This window comes from Pleurodeles waltl, chromosome 5, assembly GCF_031143425.1.
Source record: "Pleurodeles waltl isolate 20211129_DDA chromosome 5, aPleWal1.hap1.20221129, whole genome shotgun sequence".
Classification (NCBI taxonomy): domain Eukaryota; kingdom Metazoa; phylum Chordata; class Amphibia; order Caudata; family Salamandridae; genus Pleurodeles; species Pleurodeles waltl.
In genome coordinates, this window is record NC_090444.1 from 1,252,609,534 (window position 1) to 1,252,629,171 (window position 19,638).

General features: G+C 44.0%; 1 protein-coding gene across 2 annotated transcripts in view; it reads left to right on the forward strand.

Annotated features, from left to right (window-relative positions):
• The window catches only part of ANKRD6 (ankyrin repeat domain 6), a 751,904-nt gene that overhangs the window by 304,843 nt on the left and 427,423 nt on the right, over positions 1 to 19,638 (forward strand). Inside the window, exon 1 of one of the 2 annotated variants that reach the window (XM_069235494.1) lies at positions 1,837 to 2,064. The exons of the other annotated variant lie outside the window; for it this stretch is intronic. The gene's annotated coding sequence lies outside the window, so the exon portion shown is untranslated. Of the gene's footprint in view, positions 1 to 1,836; positions 2,065 to 19,638 lie in introns of those variants that run through there. 2 annotated transcript variants of the gene reach the window in all.

Below are 19,638 nucleotides of genomic sequence, written 5' to 3' on the forward strand. Positions count from 1 at the left end.
GATGCAACAGGCAGGGTAATTTGGACTGGACACAATTTGAACAGAAGGCTCCGCCGATGTAGGCCTAGACGCCATTTTGTAAACGAGGCTCAGGCTGTTATGGCTGTTCACCACCACAGCCAGTAGGAGGCTGAGAGAGTATCCTCTTGCCCACAGGAAATGAAATGGGCCCGATCAGTAATCTGAATGTTACCTTTTCGGAGGCACAATAAGAGAGCACATATTAGGTCATCCATTTTATACATTTTAAAGAGTGTATATGCTGTTCCTTCAGGTTTCTTAAGTCTTACTTGGAAAGGAGCATGCTCTTGTTTTATTTAATTGCAGATACTGATATTGCCCTATACCAGGGCTGGTCTGATGGTGAAATCTGGCAGTGGGAGTGATTCCTCTTCCTACCGTGAAATAAAACTAGAAACGGTGCATTGTGTGTATATTTTTCAGATATACCTATAGGTAACCAACGCCCATATTATGGGCCCAGCTTATTGTCAGGAGTTACTACAAAAACGGATGTAGGAAGTTACCTGGGATTGTTAGATAGGTTATAATAATTGTGTATAGGCTGAACATGAAAAGGGGGGACTTCTCATTGGAAGCAACATTTGTTTACAAGATTAAGACTGGTTTACCGGTTACCTTCCACTGAATTCTCCCACCACCCAATCACTTTCCAGAAGTACTTTTTCACTTGGAAAAATTATTCTTCGGGCACAATTCGAACTCTCAGCCTTTATGCTCAAGAAGAGGTTACGAGATAATTGTCTCATCAGGGACATTTAACATCAGAATGCATGCCTGGATTTATAATCCAGCGTCATTGATTTGTAGCTGCAAAACCGGACCTGGAACAAGCACTCTTACTAAAGTTGAGTGGGCACTTGTGTGATTTAAAGCAATTTAGCATTGCACACTCAAATAGACGTCATCCTCTGCGTCACCTTTACTCACACGAGTGCCCATGCAGAATTTAAGTACATGCGGGCCATAGTTTACCAGATGACAAGGAGTCACTTGAGAGCGTTAGCCCCACCTCTCTCCACAGACACCATCACACTTAATGTTCTTGAACTCTCTGGAGTCAGGTTACCCTTGCACTCTGCTTCACGTGTTGTACTCCAGTAACCAACAATAACCAGTAACCTCTAACCTTGGGGAACCCTAGGTGAGCAGCGCGCGTCCGGTATAAAATGCTTCAGTGCCTCATCTAGGGTTCTAAGTGCTACATAAATGCAATTACAGTGAGATACAATATACTATACTAATATACTACTGGAGGACTGGGCACCACCAGCATTGTGGGCTAGGGTTTAAATATATATTATTGTCGGTGAAATTTCTGCACGGCGCAGCTATTGCACGCCGACTTTGAAATCTGGCTCCCGGTTATGTACAATATGAAAGAGCGCTTTGAGTTAAGGAGTAAGCACAAATTATGTTTTATTTATAGTTGCTTGTGTTACAGTTATACATTCCGAACACCCCCGCCCCCAAACACAATAAACGTCTGTCGTTTTCTTTCCATGTAGGCTTGATATATTTATGGCTCTGGACGTTTTGGATATGGTCCTTTCACTGACCTTTCACTTTTACAATGTTTTGACGGGTGTATTGAGTACACGACTCCATTCCATCGCAGTGAAGCGTAAACCGAGAAATGAGGCATTTGCACACACTGGGGGGCGAAGAGGGGTGTAAACAGAAGCCTGGAGGTTGACAAATAGTTGGAGGCGCAGCCCCTCCTAGTCCAGTCATCCTTCGTGAAGAAAGGGTCGCAGGGGGCCTGGGCGGGGGAGGGGCGAAAGCAGCCACTTCTGCTAGGCCCGAGCTGCTGTCACTTGAAAGGATTCTTGCTGCATGTGACTGGTCCCGGGAGGCCGGCCATTGACATGTAAATCCTGCCGGTGGGAGCGCATTGGCCCAGAGCACCGTGTGTATCCCCCTCCTCGGGTCTTGGCCTTCATTTCTAGTCAAGCTTTTGGAATGCGAGGGGATGGTTTGCGAACATTTGTTTATATGGGATTTTCTCTCTGGAGTGGTTCATCCCGGAGCTGGCCTGCCTCTGTAAGTACGTTGTCACTGTTCAAACTGTGTACGTTTAAAAAAATGTTGTGCTGTGAATTCATATTGCAGAAATATGTGTTCTGTAACTGCTCGTCTGATAAATATCATAGAACATGCCTTTGTTATCGGATACTTGGCACGCATTCTTCACTATTTATTCACTTGGTAATTAAAGGGCTACTGCCTTTACAAAGAGATACCCCTTTAAACACAATATACTATGTCAACTCTGCGCTAGGTTCCGTTTGACGAGTCACAAATTGTTTCATCTGTTTTTTGGTTTTATTTTGTTACGTTTTAGCTCCATACATATGATTAACTGGATTCATATTTGAGTGATTTAAGTGACGTGTTTCTGTTGGGTGAATCTCACGGTAAAAACCTACGAAGTGCGCGCCTGCTTGGACAGGCTGATAAGGAGTCCATTGGTTTTGTAATAACCAACCACAGCATTGAATTAGAGAGGTTGTTCTCGAGGGAGCAGTAGTGCTGGAAAATAGCCAGCAGCCGTGCCCGGGAATGTGGAGGTCTGTTTGTGCCCGTTGAGAGTTCACGAACGTGCTGTCCGGTGATGGGTTGATTGGGCAGTATTAACTTGCATGAATCCACTAGCATTGGCACCTATAACCATGCAACGCAGGCGTGTGATTGAAACATGGTGCCGTTATCGGCACCGGCCGCTAATATCGGTTGTGCTATATAAGGGGTCTCACACCGGGAGGAGGGGTGTTCCTCTCGTCCCCTCCACCTCAAGACGCGCCTGCCCTCAGCACCGTGTTCACTGAACGAGCCTGCTTTGTCCACGGAAGTTGGCAAATTTCCCAGCCCGTCCTTTCCAGTCCCATGAAGGGGCTGCAGGGCCTCGCTCCTAACCATGGTTACAGCAGGCCCACCCTGGGCCCGAACTGGGCGAGGCCCGTGACAGGTGCACGGAGGCCCGGATCCGCGGGCGGCGGCTGCTGTCGGCGCTACGTCAGCAGTGCACGCGCAGGCTCAGCTGTGGCTACAAAAGTAAGGCCTCTCAGGCCCAACACACTGGCTAATGTTTAGCATAGGCGACCCTAGGCCCGGGCAACCAAGTCAACGCGGGCTGTATTCCAGCAAAATGGAGGCAGACTGGCAGCACCAGACGAGCATTGCTGACTGAAAGAGTTACAGGATCTCGGGAACTGTGAGCAGCATTCTCCAACATAACCCAGGAATTCAATGTTCCTAGTTATACAAGGAGGGGAAGCGTCTTGCCCGTGACCATAAAAGAGTAGAAGCCGGAAGTAGAGCTCTGGTCGTCTAGTTTCACAGCTGACAAGTTAGTGACTGTTCCCAACATATCTGTTCCATAATTGACGTAGCCACTGAGCAGTTTCTCAGGGAACCTAGCAAATTATCAGACTTGAGATTTTAATTTCGTGCCCCATCCAGCTTTGAAGACTTTTTTTAGTGGTTACTTTTACTGTCATTATTACAACAAATGACAGAGAAGAAAAAACGCAGAACAAAAGGAAAAGGACACAATGGGCCAGAATGGAGGGCTTAAAAGGAGGTCCAATAAAATGCAAGATAACAGAACAATAAATTCCACATACTGCATCAACGAGGCACTCCTACCTCAATCCAATAAAACCTTCCTGTTGCACTTGCACAACACAGCCCCAAGCAAGAATCTAATAAGGAGGAAGTCACCACACCACTATCAGATACAGGGCAGCAGTAAGTATCAGCTGTGCGTGTTTAGTATTACAACTCATTGCTGGGTGTCTCGCACGGTTGCTTTTAATGCCCATGAACAGGGTCGCACTGGGAAAAATAGGCACAGGCACCAAAATAAAAGTGCACCCATTAGTGAATTAGAAAGCTAAAAAGTGTCCCATGTTTGCAAGTTATGAACTTGTGAAGCAGTGGTGTAACAAAACGTGAAGGGGCCCCCTGCAAGGTACATGGAGGGGCCTCCCCTCCAGACTCAGTCAGAAGCTATCAGGCCAGGGTACTGTGCTGAAACCTCCCCCCCCCCCGTGACGGCCTAAGTTACGCCACTGTTGTGAGGGCATGCCTGAGAAGTGTTTTAAAAGAACTTGCTGAAAGCAGTGTTTGTTTTAATATCAGGGAAATCATCAGTAAAAACGAGCCCACCAGTTCATAAATCAGACCCACAAACATCCAAAAGACCACCACACACACACTGACCTGTCAGACTAGTTGATCAGGCACTGCCTGATTGCTGTCTTGTCGGTGAGTCTTATCCTGGCTATGAAGAGGCAGCAGTGCACTGTTTTCAGTAGACTCCTTGCAAGGGGAAGACACGTTGTCAACTTCCAAGGATGGCGATTCAGAGTGTAATAGGGCCTTAGAACAGGCCCGGGCTGCACTGTGTGAAATGAGCGCTAATTGAAATGTACTATTAGCCAGAGTGTTTCCGTGATTATCTTTGAAATTCTTGAGGACAGGTTTGTTAACGAGACAGTATATGAGTATTGCGCCACCCATTTGAAAAAAAATAAATCAAACCATGTTGCCTCCTACTCTCCCTCCAAAAAGGCAGAATGCTGTCCTTACTCTCCGGTAGTCTTCATTACTTGGAGTCTTACTGTTGCTGCTCCCCATCATTACTCCTTGAGGGCCAGTTTGCCCCATAAAAGTGCCACTGTGTCTGCTCTTGAAATTTAATAACAGTATTTGTTACTCGCAGTGACAGCATAAATACCTGCTCTCTCATTTGAAAGTCTTGGTTGTAATACGCAAAGTAGTTCTTAAATGGTCAATGACAGATTACTCAGAAGAGAGGGAAGAAACACTGGGTTGTGATTAGGAGGACGCAGCGTACTGAGGGTTACTGAAATACAATCACAGAATCTCCACTCTGTACCGGTTCCTTGTCACTCTCCTTACAGTATCAGGCTATGTCAAGCAGTGGAACGCCTTTGAGTACCTACCCTCGGCAGTCACCTGCAAGACACACGTGTTATGGAAATACTGGTTCTAAAGCACCATTTAGGATTATAATTGACTGTCAAATGCACCATCAAATCTGTAGCCAAAGAAGTTTTTCACTTCAAGCCCATATTCTGGATCGTTCACGTAGGATGGCACTGTTACCAAAATGTAAAAAAGCACAATGTACCAGAAGGCTGGAAACAGTAGATACAGGAACCCAAATGTAATTGGACCGAGAGGGCAACCTTAGCCCATCTGTAGCATGAGGCAAAAACAAATCACAGGAAGAGTGTGAACACCTAGCATCTTTTTCACAGCCAGGTCACAACTAACATCATTTGACAAACAGCCTACAGTCTGCAAGGCTAATGACAACAAACCTGTGGCTGAAGTAATACCAGGATTTAAGAATAGAAACAACCTTGTTTTCACAGGAAATTTCAGTACAGGAAGGAACACTGTATAAGAGAAGTAAAAGCAGAAGTGCAAGAGATTCGATCAAGCAACCCAGCAATAGAAGGACAAGGACTCAAGTAGAGAAAATGGAGCTTGCTAAAGGTTGCAGACCATGACATTCTTGGGTTACTCTTGGCAAAAGCTAGATGTTATTAAAAGTGGAGGCTCGGAGAGGCACCGGGAGAAAGGGAGCAGTTTTGGTGCATGCTTAATCAATCAATGATTTATATAGTGCGGCTAATCATCCATAGGGTCTCAAGGCCCACTGTATGTGGGCATACTTCTCAGTTGAAGAGCCAGATCTTGAAGTCCTTCCTGAACTGCTTCAGTGATGCGGTATGCCTGAGCTTGACAGGTAGTGTGTTCCATGTCCTGGCTGCTAGGTAGGAGAAGGATCTTCATGCATAGATGCATGTTGTTGCAAGTGACTCTTTAGTTTATGGGCTGCCTTTAAATCACACCAAGATATGTGGTCCCTGAGAGGATCATTTTTATATTGCAATCCAGTGACAACCCTAATCAGTGTGCGTCCCCTCCGAGACTGAGATACAGACGATTCCTGATTCTTAGGAGTTCCTGTAGTGCAGAATGTTGGCTTCATGTCCCCATTGTGAAACCTTGTATAGTGCAAATATGATATTGCTTTCTATGTAGATGCATATAATGTGTTGATCATACTTACTAAAGTAACACTAAATAGTTTATAAATAAGAAGGATACACATAACACATCCCTGAAAGAGAATAAACATCGCACAAGCATGACAGAACATGGGGAGGGTAGTTGAAATATGATATCCACCTTTCGTCAGGAGCAGCGACTCTCTAGGCATAATCGAATTGAGGTGCTACATGTGGGGTGCCTAGCTGTATTCATCGTTGTGATTTCTTCTGTATTTGAAACTGATATGCGACTGCCCCTTGTGTTTGGTTGGGCGGGTGTAGGTGTGGGCGTGTGCATGCCTCCCTCATTGTTTCATGTATTTTATTGGTCGGTGCGTGGTTGGTGCCCAATTGCCCTGTTTGCTGTGTTATTTACAAAAGCTGAACAACCAAGAAAAAAACAATACAAGTATTTTAAAAAAGCATGAAAGAACACGTGTAAGGAAATGCCTCCTTGGCATGGTTACCCCCTGACTTATTGCCTTTAGCTGATGCCATTTATGATTTAAAGTGTGCTGGGACCCTGCTAACCAGGCCCCAGCTCAAGTGTTCTTTCCCTAAACTGTACCTTTGCTTCCACAATTGGCACAGCCCTGGCACCCAGATAAGACCCTTGTAAATGGTAACCCTGGTACCAAGGGCCCTGATTCCAGGGAAGGTATCTAAGGGCTGCAGTATGTCTTATGCCACCCTGGGGACCCCTCACTCAGCACATGCACACTGCCTCACAGCTTGTGTTTGCTGGTGAGGAAAAAATTACTAAGTCGATGCCAACCTCACACTGCCTGTGGCATAGGTAAGTCACCCCTCTAGCAGGCCTCTCAGCCCTAAGGCAGGGTGCACTATACCACAGGTAAGGGCATATGTGCATGAGTACTATGCCCCTACAGTGTCTAAGCAAAACCTTAGACATTGTAAGTGCAGGGTAGCCATAAAGAGTATATGGTCTGGGAGTTTGTCAAACACAAACTCCACCGTTCCATAATGGCTACACTGAAATCTGAGAAGTTTGGTATCAAACTTCTCAGCACAATAAATGCACACTGATGCCAGCGTGGAATTTATTGTAAAATGCACCCAGAGGGCATCTTAGAGATGCCCCCTGAATACCAGTCCGGCTCCTAGTGCTAGGCTGACCAGTTTCTGCCAGCCTGCCACAACCAGACGAGTTGCTGGCCACATGGGGAGAGTGCCTTTGTCACTCTGTGGCCAGGAACAAAGCATGTACTCGGTGGAGGTGCTTCTCACCTCCCCCTGCAGGAACTGTAACACCTGGCGGTGAGCCTCAAAGGCTCACCCCTTTTGTTACATCGCCCAGGGCATCCCAGCTAGTGGAGATGCCCACCCCTCTGGCCACTGCCCCCACTTTTGGCAGCAAGGCTGGAGAAGATAATGAGAAAAACAAGGAGGAGTCACCCACCAGTCAGGACAGCCCCTAAGGTGTCCTGAGCTGAGGTGACCCTGCCTTTAGAAATTCTCCATCTTGACATTGGAGGATTCCCCTAATAGGATTAGGGATATGCCCCCTCCCCTCAGGGACGAGGCACAAAGAGGGTGTAGCCACCCTCCAGGACAGTAGCCATTGGCTACTGTTCCCAGACCTAAACACCCCCCTAAATTTAGTATTTAGGGGCACCCAAGAACCCAGGAAATCAGATTCCTGCAACCTGAAACAAGAAGAAGGACTGCTGACCTGAAAGCCCTGCAGAGACGACGGAGACGACAACTGCTTTGGCCCCAGCCTTACCGGCCTGTCTCCTGACTCAAAAAAACTGCAACAGCAACGCATCCACCAGGGACCAGCGACCTCTGAAGCCTCAGAGGACCTCCCTGAACCTAAGGACCAAGAAACTCCTGTGAGCATCAGCGCTGCTCAACAACAAGCAACAACTTTGCAACTTTCTTGCAACTTCTAAAGACTTCACTCTTCCCGCCGGAAGCGTGAGACTTTACCCTCTGCACTCGACGCCCCCGGCTCGAGCTCCAGAGAACAAACAGCACAGGGAAAACTCCCAGGCAACTGCGACCTCATGAGTAGCCCTAGATGACCCCCCTGGACCCACACAGTGACGCATACAGAGAGAATCCAGAAGCTCCCCCTGACCGCAACTGCCTGTAACAAGGAACCTGACGCCTGGACCAAGCACTGCACCCACAGCCCCCAGGACCAGAAGGAACCGAACCTCAGTGCAGGAGTGACCCTCAGGCGACCCTCTGCCTAGACCAGTTGGTGGCTGGCCCGAGAAGCCCCCCTGTGCCCTGCCTGCAGCGCTAGAGTGACCCCCGGGTCCCTCCATTGAATCCTCTACAAAACCCAACGCCTGCTTTGCACACTGCACCCGGCCGCCCCTGTGCCGCTGGGGGTGTGTTTTGTGTGCCTACTTGTTACCCCGCCCCCCCAGTGCTCTACAAACCCCCCCTGGTCTGCCCTCCGAAGACGAAGGTACTTACCTGTAGGCAGACTGGAACCGGAGCACCCCTGTTCCTTCATAGGCGCCTGAGCTGCTGGTGTGGTAACTTTGGGGTTGCCTTGAACCCCCATCGGTGGGCTGCCTATGCCCAGGAACTTAGGCTTGTAAGTGTCTTACTTACCTGACAAACTAACCATTACTTACCTCCCCCAGGAACTGATGATTTTTGCACTGTGTAAAACAGTATATGTTATTGCTCTAATTCAAAGTTCCTAACTTACCTGTGTGGAGTACCTTGCATTTTATGTATTTACTTCAAATCTTGAACTTGTGGTTCCAAAAATAAATTAAGAAAATATATTTTTATATATAAAAACTATTGGCCTGGAGTTAGGCAATAAATGAGGAACACACACTTAAAGACGTGAGTGTGTACAACAAATGCTTAACACTACCCTCTGATAAGCCTACTGCTCGACCACACTACCACAAAATAGAGCATTAGAATTATCTACTTTTGCCACTAACTTACCTCTAAGGGGAACCCTTGGACTCTGTGTACACTATCTCTTACTTTGAGATAGTATATACAGAGCCAACTTCCTACAACAAGGTCAAATTATCTTCTGAAATAAGAATCCACAAAGGTGCATTGATGCAACAAAAAAAAAAGCAAGAAAACAACCCTAACACCAGTGTGATAAACCACTTCAAACCCAGTGTGCCAAAGGAAAGAGCCTAGAGAGTCCCCAAGCTCCTGAGTGACTGATAAATGAAAGGATGAAATGACCCCTGAGGGAGAGCGAAAAGAAGGAAGCCAAGCTCAACCTCTTCACCTTCTAGCCAAAGAGACGGATTATGTGCGTATTTCATATGAATTCAGGCTTCCACTAAATACATGTGAAGCAAATTAAACTGTGTGCAGTGGGAATATATCACACAGTAGCAGCATAGTGTGACAATAATGCAAGACACAGCCAGCATCCTCGTCATCTGCTTCGAAAGTCTAAGCCTCGAGGAATAAGATAATGCCACCCACCTTAAAATCTAACGGAGCGACCGGTCACTTGTAGAATTAACAAATTATCACAAGATGAACCAGACCCTGAGCTCTTCTCGGTTTTTTTAATACCCACAGCTGCCAGGTGACCGCATGTCATATGTGACACCTGAAGCCAAGGTAACAGAACAGATAGATCCGTGTACGTTTTATGAGTAAGAGCATGAGCATGTAAAAAAGATTTTTAAAGGCACAAAGTATCTCTAAGGAAGTTGTGGAGTGATAAATAAATAATAAGCTGACTGCTTCTTTGTTCCAGTCCAGGATGGGCTCTGGTATCTGGCATCAGGATGTGGGGTATTAACATCCAACTGCTGCCAGCCAAAAAAGGGCAGAGAACGTACTGATTTTCTGAGAAGTGAGGCAGTTGGTACTCAGACTTTCTGGAAATGAGTCTTGGGGCTACTGCTCCAAGTCATACACCGAGTGTGCGGAGAACCGTTGCAGCATGTGTGCCGGTGTCGGTGGACTGCATCTGGGCACAGTCCAGAGGATTTGATCCTAGATGCCACTTGAAAATGCCTGCTAGGTTGGTTCCCAGCAGTGGCGTAACAAAACGTACCTGCAAAGTACCTGTAGGGTCCCCTTTCCCCAGGACCCAGTCAGGAACTGCCACCCGTTCCCAGTGTGCTGAGGGGGGTCCCTAGAGCTCGACCCTCCCCCTTGCAGGGGGGACTGAAGGGGCCTTTGTTACACCCCTGGTTCCCACTCTATTACAACAATGGCTGTTGGCTAAACCAACAAGACTGACTGGAGGTGCACTCTTGACATGCTGTATATAAGGTGTCCGGGTTTTAGCAAGTCTAGTTCAGTTGTACATACGGCACAGCTGGGAATGCACGGTAATTCAGAGAAAAAGTCTGATTGACTATGAGTGCACTACTTATGCTTTTAATTTAAGGTTATCAGGGGACTACAGGTCACCAGAGAAATGGTGCCCCAGTCGTTGGCTTTCCGTTTACAGCTCATCATTTGTAGGTGTATTAGTCACATTGGATTAAGTGCACTGAACTAAAACTGGAACACCCAGTATGCCAGCTCTGGAGTACAGTGTCCTTGGTGAGTCATTAGGTAACCTTACATTAAATGCTTGTAATTTCTGCCCCTTGCCGCTATTTACAGCCACGGTGATGGCAGGAAAGCAGGTTTGGTGGTTCATATTTTGGTGCTATTACATAGAAGACTTGGTAATTTAAAGCACAGGACAATTTCTCCTTTGATTTCGTACTCAAAGTGATTTTCCCTTTGAGCGACATTTCATTTCATCCTGTTTAAATTCTCAGTCAGTGAGTGTATGTGATCCTTCATTTGCATGCAAAAGGTCCTGTTGTACTCATTGTTAGATAAACCCAGCGGCCAATTTCTATCACTTTCGCTATTTTTCTGACTGCATCTTTGAACTACTCAAGCCTGAATTCACATTCTACAAAGCTAATCCCTTAGCACATTCTCAAGGCATCCTGGGACCCCAACACTTGAAATTCAGTAGTAGCGAAAATCTCACAGAGAAGGAATGGGCTAGCCAGAGAATGGACGAGGGGGAAGGAAGTGAGAGTGAAATGACCCATTGGTCACAAAATAAAAAAGTGAACTAGAATATGGATTTAAGAAGCCACATCTTGCTTTATTGATATAACCTGACCATAGCTGCCAAGAGGCCACTCTTCATTAATAATTCTTCAGTCAGCCTCCTGTACCTTACAGCATGTTGGTTTAAATGACTTAGCGTTTTTGTTCTTAACTTGTATGCACAGCCTAAATATCAAAATATTGAAAATGCCATTGTCACAACTCTTAAACAATATTTTCAGAAGTACACTGTACACCTTTGGGCTCTGAAGTGGCTGTAAAGGTGATAGGGAGTGTTCTACAGAAAATAAACTAATTTGAATCTATAATCCTAGCAAGTCTCAGCCCAGTTTCTCCAGGAGTGGAGAGAAATCCTGCACCTTTGATCGACCTGAGAGAGTTGACACTTCCCCTGCTTCCAAGCATGTGAGTTGGAAATCCCCCAACCTTGCTCTTAGACCTGCAAATGGTCTCTTTTTCCTTCCTATCTCTCAGACTCATTAATTGAAAGTAATGCCCCACACACATGGCGTGGTACCTCTGGCCTACAACTATCACATCACCTCATTTCTGTTGTCGTTTTGTATATGAGGTGGCGCTATAACAGAGAGCTGCGGATCTCTGAACAGCAAGTCGCCCCTGGCTCTGTGCAACAACTGAAACTTGTATTATCATATTTGGATCTACTACAACTGGTTTGGAAAAAATGCTCCAGGTCTACACCACAGAAAACCAGTACTAGTGCTGTTCTCACCAGCCCAGCAGCCCACTGGATGAAAGTCCTTGTGGAACTAAAGTGTACAGATTCCGTTGGCACCCTTGAAGTGCATTCTGGAGGCGTTTTCAGTGTAAATGAGGATGCCAAATTTAGTCTAAATGTTTGTCAGTTGAGGGCAGAAGCCTGGCTATAGTGGCCGCCCGCTGCAAACATAGTGAGTTTCAACCAAAGTCTGAACCTAAAATAAGAAATTTATATCAAAATAATACATCGAATATCCATACAAAATAACAAATTGGAGACGACTTAATAACTCATTCAAGGCACATTCCTACATCCTGCTTACTATAATAAATTTGACCGTATCTGTACAAATGACTCGCAGTATGATACAGTTATGTCTCTTACTGGCGGTGTTACTGACTCGGTATTCGTTCCCCAACATGTTACGTTTCTAATTGAGAGACGAGGTGGATACTCGATGTGTTGTTTTGCTGAACACTTCAGTTGAACTGGTCTGAACAAGGGTCACCTTTTGAAGGATTTTCCACTCCATGAAATTTTAGATGGCCTTACACTCGTAATACATTTCTTTTATCACAAGACCATATCTTGCCTTGGAAGGACACTGTCGCTAACAATGCGCTAGCTTTGGGGACAAAACATGTTGGCACTCTTTTCTCAAGACAAATGAACACTGTGATGCCGCCTTATGAGACAAAAAGAATCGGACAAAAGAAGACTTTCTGTACCCTGCAGTATGCCATTTTTGTGTGCGCGTCCTTATATTTCTCTACCTCTAAAAAAGAAGGTTCAGCAATTCACACCCGGGGCTAGCCCTAGCCGTACGTGCTGGGGCAAGCACCACACTCTTAAAATACTAATATATCTGTTATGTAATATTTGATGTATAATAGTACTATATTTGTTCTATTTCAGGGCCTCCAATCACGTGTGTGCATTAGACATAAACGCTGCTACTCCCTCTGGTTTGGCTTCCCAAGTCTGAACGAAGCTTCTCTTTTCTAACTTCATCTTGAGCATCAGTGTACATTTTTACTTACGTTTTTTATTTAGTGTTATAAAGGCCATCATGAACCCTCTTGGTTACTTCATTGCACTGTGTGCACTAATCACCAATGATACATCCCAGCAGTAACTTTGTTGATCCAATGAAAGTTGGTATAGTGCTTCATGTTGGAGTGTGTAGGCTTACACACATCGGCTGGGCAGTGGAAAACACGAAGAGAAAGTGATCGTCCCCACCATGGCTTGAGGCTATTGCTACACGGCTAGCATGCTAAAAAATATTTGAAAAAGAAACACTTTGTGCATTTGTACTTAGAGGTCCACTGGTGGAGTGCATTCAGTGCCACGTTTATGAGTCTGAGGTTTCCTCTTGGTGTCCTGTTCTGTAAGATTTGCAATTTCTGAATGGGGGATAATCCAGTGTGTTAAGGGCGTTCTTTTACAACTTGGGTCATACCTAGCTGTGTGTCCTGCTACCTTGCTTTTTTTAGGAACCTTTTTGGCTGCATGATGTAAATCATTTGGCTAGATAGCTGATCGCAGGTGAAGATCTGTCAGAGGCCATTTGTGCGTCAAGGCCCCTACCTAGCATTTCTTCATCCTTTGTATGTGCCAGAAGATGACTTTTTGTTGTTTAGGATATTTTATTTCCGCAGATTGCCTGCAATAATTTTACTACCCTTTACTCATTTGGTCGTTTTTTATTTAAACTTAGCCCTAAACTTCATCTGGTTATGGCCTACAAAGTCTCAAAATAAAAGAAACATTTTAAATTATCTTTAATTTACCGTTCGGAGGAATTCAACAAAATGCGGACCCTGTCAGCTAAAGTGCACAAATCTGGATTAGGAGAAGGACACAGAATAGCATACATTACGTGAAATTAGAATACTAGAAATGTTCCGTTTGTTCACCATTTTTCTATCTTTATATTACGTTTGATCTACCCTACAGTGTGTTGACACACGCTGTTGTAGTCTTTAGAGAATTGGTTATGTATGTGATAGTACATATGTTTTTTTAATTTATTTTCAAGGGTAAGTAAGTACAGGGAATGGGTAGTAGATTCATGAGCAATTGAAATGCTCACAATAAAATGTGAGGTCTTTGAATCTTGGGTTGTCAGCTGAGGTGCTGGTCAAAAGCCTGTCGGAAGAGATGCAGCTTCGAGGAATTCCTGAATTTCAGAAAATTGCCTTTACAGTGGATAGATAAAGGAAGCACCCTAAGCAGGGAAACAGAAACCATTAAATAAACAGCAGGGCACCCATTCGCAGTTTTGAGTTGTATTAATTACACACAAGAACGTTTGTATTATTAGAAAGGAGAACAACATAGCTGTGGTTAGTATCCTCTTCCAAGAAATGCATTGCAGAGAAACCAATGGGCAAACTCCCCTCCACATTTGAAGACATGTCGAATCAAAAAATGCACTGCCAAGAGATGGAAAAGGTTCAGAACATAAATACTGCTCTTCCAACAGCAGCATGACAAACGTGCGACCCAAGAAGCTATTAACTGCACCCTGCAAAACTATAGAAATATTTAGAGGTTTAAAAACAAACTAGAATAAACCTGAGCCAAACCTGGGGCACATCAGATTCCCGAGCTTCTTTACATCTGATCCCAGAGATGCACCACATCTTGGTGTGAATAAACATAGTCATTAATACCATTGCTTCAATTCACTACCCCCAGTGCATACTGATTGTATGCTATGACATTGAATCCTAGAGAGCACCTGAAATTTCCATCTACCTAAACAAACTTGCATATAAATCTGAGAATCGCTGGTGCCAGACCCAGAATACAGATTTGCATGGATAAAACACGGCAGCTGACTCACTCTGTTGTATGTTATAAAATATATATTTGACTCTATTTATTTATTTTCAAGGGGAAGGAATTACAGTGAATGGGTACCAGAATAATCAGCAGCTATAATGATCAGAATAAAATATGACGTCTGTGAATCTTGGGCTGTCAGCTGAAGTGTTGGTCAAAAGCCTCTCGGAAGAGATGCAACTTCAAGAAATTCCTGAACTTTAGAAAATTGTCTTTTAGGGTGGATGAATAAAGGAAACAACTTTTCAGAGGACGGAGACTTGAGCATAAAATGATCCACAGTTAAAGCATCTTTATCTCACTAGTTGGTCGGCAAGGCTGTTTTGGCCTAACATAAGTGTCTTGTAGCCTGTATGGCAACAGCAATTGATCAGCGAAGAAGGCTGTTGTTCATGAACGGCCTTGTGTAAATGTCAGAGGGACTTGAATTAAATATTTTGGTATTGGCAGAAGCCAGTGAGAGACACCAAAGTAGCAGGAGAGATGTTATTTGTGTACTTTAGGCCGAGTATTAGATAGACTGCATATTTTGTAACTCTTGGGAGTCCAGCCCTTAAGTTGGCAAAAAGGTCACTATGGGCCTCATTGCGAAGCTGGTGGTCTTGCGATGGCGATCGGACCGCTGCAGACAGGGCGGTCCGACCACCCCATTATGACCGTGGCAGAACAGCCACAGTCCAATCGCCGACACCGCCAGGCTGCAGCCTGGTGCTCCCGGCAGTTGTAATCCGCCATGGAAAGGCTGGTGGAATGCAGGTGGCAGAGGGGGCCCAGAGGGGCCCCTGCACTGCCCATGCACTTGGTTTGGGCAGTGCAGGGGCCCCCATGCACAGCCCCATTTAGCATTTTACTGCTTAAATTACGGGCAGTGAAATGTGTGACGGGTGCTATCGCACCCGACACACCACAACATTGCTTAATTTGATGCCAGCGTCAATGTTGTGGTGAGTGTTACGCTGGTCCAGCAGACGAAAACACTGTTTTCGTCCACTGGTCCAGCGGAACACTCATAATATGGCGAGCAAATGACCTCCAGTACTGGCGGTCTTTTGCCTGTAGCAGCTTCGGCAGTCCTGTGAAAGGACTGCTGAATGCGTAATGAGTCCATATATATTGTGGTGCAGTAGTTAGTTCTGAAGATCACCAAAGCAAACACAAGGGTGATCCTTTTGAGCAGAAGGAGCACAGCAGTTTAAATTTAAGAACTTGTTGTTGTGTTATTCCAAACACTAATTCTCAGCATTCCCTTAACAATAGTCTGCCATCTTTTGGTTACTCAATATGTGACAAAGTGCACAAGTTGGCAGTTCATATTCACTCGGGCAAAGGCGTACTAGAGTCTATAGTGCCACGTTTTAAAAAATATCTTCTTTATTATATGTCACAGAGAACATTCATTCTTGTTTTACTTTTGCTTGTGGCGAGTTGCAGTTACTTGCAGCCAACACATTTAGTTCACATTGAACTTCTTCGGGGCTTTTGGTGTGCATATCCACCCATGGAAATAGATAGTTATGTGCAACAGTTAATTCAATTTGGGGGTTATAACATGTCACCATTGTAAATTATCCTGTAATATTCTTGAATGTATTTAAAGGCAAGACAAAACTCAGGTGTATACATGATAAATTATGCATTTTATACTTCCCATAATTTCTATAATACAGTTGTGTGTTATCTCACTCAAGACACAAGTGAGCAGGACACCAAAGGAAGTCTTTAAATTGTGCGGTCAGCGTTACCAACAAAATCTCTTAATGTCACTCTAGACGTTTAGCAGTCATCAGTCAGGGTATCTGAAAATAAAAGGCAGACCTTGTCTCTCAGAAAGCCATGAAGCCCCACAGCAGCAGAAAATTAACTCCATTATTTGTTATAAGGTTTTTATTCTCTGTTGTTTAATTCCTCCCACCACCTGTGACCACTAACAAGCGGTCCGATCCTGAAACCCTTTGAGAACCAAAAAAACCCTAAATGAAATGAATGGTCTATCATTACAAGAAGCTAGAGGGTTACTCTAAAAGGCATAACATCAAGAGTCCGTCCAATGGAAGGTAAAGTGTTGGACTTTGTAGGGGTTAGATTTACTATTCCCACCCTAGTCTAAGCAACATTAGGGAAATTATTGGACTTCAAAGGGATTACATATAACAATACAAGTCCTAATCACTTACTAAAAATATTTGCCTAATAAATGCTACATTATTTAAGAAAAATACACATAAAAAAAAATACAAAATCAAATTAAAAAAGGAAAAAACACATTAAATTACATATAATAACATCCATTTGCCCAGTTACAAAACACAAAATAAGTACCAAATTATTTAATTTAAATTAATTAATAACAAAATTTGAAAACAAAAATCATTCCAAAGACATTTCAAAAACCTACCCCAATAAATAAAAAATAAAAATTAAACAAATAATGAACATAATAAGTAAAACAGTCAAATTATATGTAATCATCAATTTATAATCAATTACATATAATTATCAATTCTTATAAGAAAAAATCGAATTTAATTTCTTCCTACCCTACAAAAAACGAGTATTAAATATTGATACCAAACAAACATAAACAAAAAAGTTAAGGGCCTGATTACGGGTCTGGGGGTCACAAGACCGCCAGACTTGCAGTGGCAGTCAGACCCCTGCGGCTTTGGTGGTCGGACCGCCACATTACAAGGTTGGTGGGCCGGCCCGCCAGGAGACTGCTGTCCCTGCCAGGATCCAAGATCCCGACGGGCTGACAGCAGTCAGCATTGTAACCAGCCACAGCAGCGCTGAATCAGCACCGCCTGGCTGATTACAACCCCTCTTTTTGCCAGCCTTTTCATGGGGTCTGACCACCATAAAAAGGCTGGTGGAAGGTCAGTGCTGGGTGCTACGGGGGGGGTGGAGGGGCTCTGCATCGTTGGAATGCCCACTATCTGCTTTGCAGATAGTGCACGTTCCGATTGTGCTGGACGGCCCCCCTATGCAACAGCATTGGACTCAGCTCCATACAAAGCCAGGTCTCATGCCGCTGCACGATTTCCATAGGGCTAACTGGCAGAAACCTTAGTTTTCACCAGTCAGCTCAGTGGAAAACTTGTAATGGGTCTGTAGGCGGTTTTCCTCACCACGAGTATGGCGGTCGGGTGTTCCGACCACCAGACTCATAATGAGGCCCTAAGTAATTTACATAATTAATATTAAAATAATATATATTTAACATAAAAAAGAAGTTAATATTAAATGTAAATATATTTTATTTTAAATAACTTCCTACTCTATCTCAATATTACTAATAATAAAATTAAAATATACATTGCAGTTAACATATTTAACTAAAAACTGTTATAACAAATAAATAATTTACATAATAATCAATTAAAAATTAAATTTACGATAAACTACCACTACATTTAAATTATTTAAAATTCAATAAACGTCCCACCCTTTTCTCCTACAAACACAATAGAATGCTACTATACTATAAATTAATAATTAAATTAAAAAATAACCTACCACACTTAAAATTACAAACTACATAAAAAAAAAAAAATAACAATTATACTATCAATATTAACACCTTCAATTCAAAATATTAACTAAAACTTATCATTTTAATAAAACTCAATGTATTTAAGTAAAGATTAATAAACAACAAAATAACAATATTATTGAAAATATTACAAATTATAATCTTGGCAACCATATTTTTTACCATGACATAAAGAATACATTATTAAGAAGAATAATATTATTGAAAATTAGATTACGAAAAATATATTCTTGAGAGTTATAGGAAGCTGACTCTGTATATACTACATCAAAACGAGATATAGTGTGTACAGAGTCCAGGGGTTCCCCAAGAGGCTTAACAGAGGCAATAATAGGTAATACTAATGCTCTATTTGTGGTAGTGTGGTCGAGCAGTTAGACTTATCAGAGGGTATTGTTAAGCATTTGTTGTACACACACAAACAATAGGAGAAACACTCACACAATGACTTAACTCCAGACCAATAGGATTATATATAGAAAAATATATTTTTGTTACTTTATTACTAGAACCACAAGACTCAGTTCAGAAGTAAATACTGTTGCAGGTAAGCATAAACATCAATGTAACTTTGTTTCACTTTAGTCAAGTAAACAGTTTTTAAGAAAACTGAGAATATCTATTCTCAAAGTGGACACTGCATTTTCAGAACAGTTCCTGGGGGAGGAAAATAAAGTACAGATTTAGAGGTAAGTACACAACTTACAGTTCCAGTCTCTGGGTTATAGGTAGTCCACCTTTGGGGGTTCAAGTCAACCCAAAACACCCACCACCAGCAATACGGGTCCGGCCGGGTACAGAGGTCAAAGTTGAGCAATTTTAACGTGGGCTCCCATGGAGACGGGGGGTACTCAGAATTCGGTCTGCCAGCACATAAGTACCTGTGGCTCAGAGGGCAGACCAGGGGGATTAGAGGAGCACTGGAGGGGCCCCAAGTAGGCACCAATCCCACACCCTCAGCGGCACTGGGGCAGCTGGGTACAGGGTGCAAACAGGGCGTCGGGTTTCCAATGAAACTCTATGAGGGGACCACTGGGGTCACTCTGGCGCTGCAGGTGAGGTCCAGGGGGTTGTCCCGGGCACACTACCGGTCGGACAGGGAAGAGGGCCGCCTGTTGATCGTTGCTGCACTTGGTGTCGATTTCTTCAAGGCCTGGGGGCTGCGGTTGCAGTCGGTCCTTTGGCGTTGGCTATCTTCGTCCAGGTCAATCGCGGTCAGGGGGGTCCTCTGGATTCCCTATGCAGACTTCCTCATTGAGGGGTGGAGAGGTCAACTGAGGGTGGGCACTTGGTCACCGTCGCCTGGGGGTCCAATCTGGTTGGTTGGGCCCCCTGGACTCGGGCTG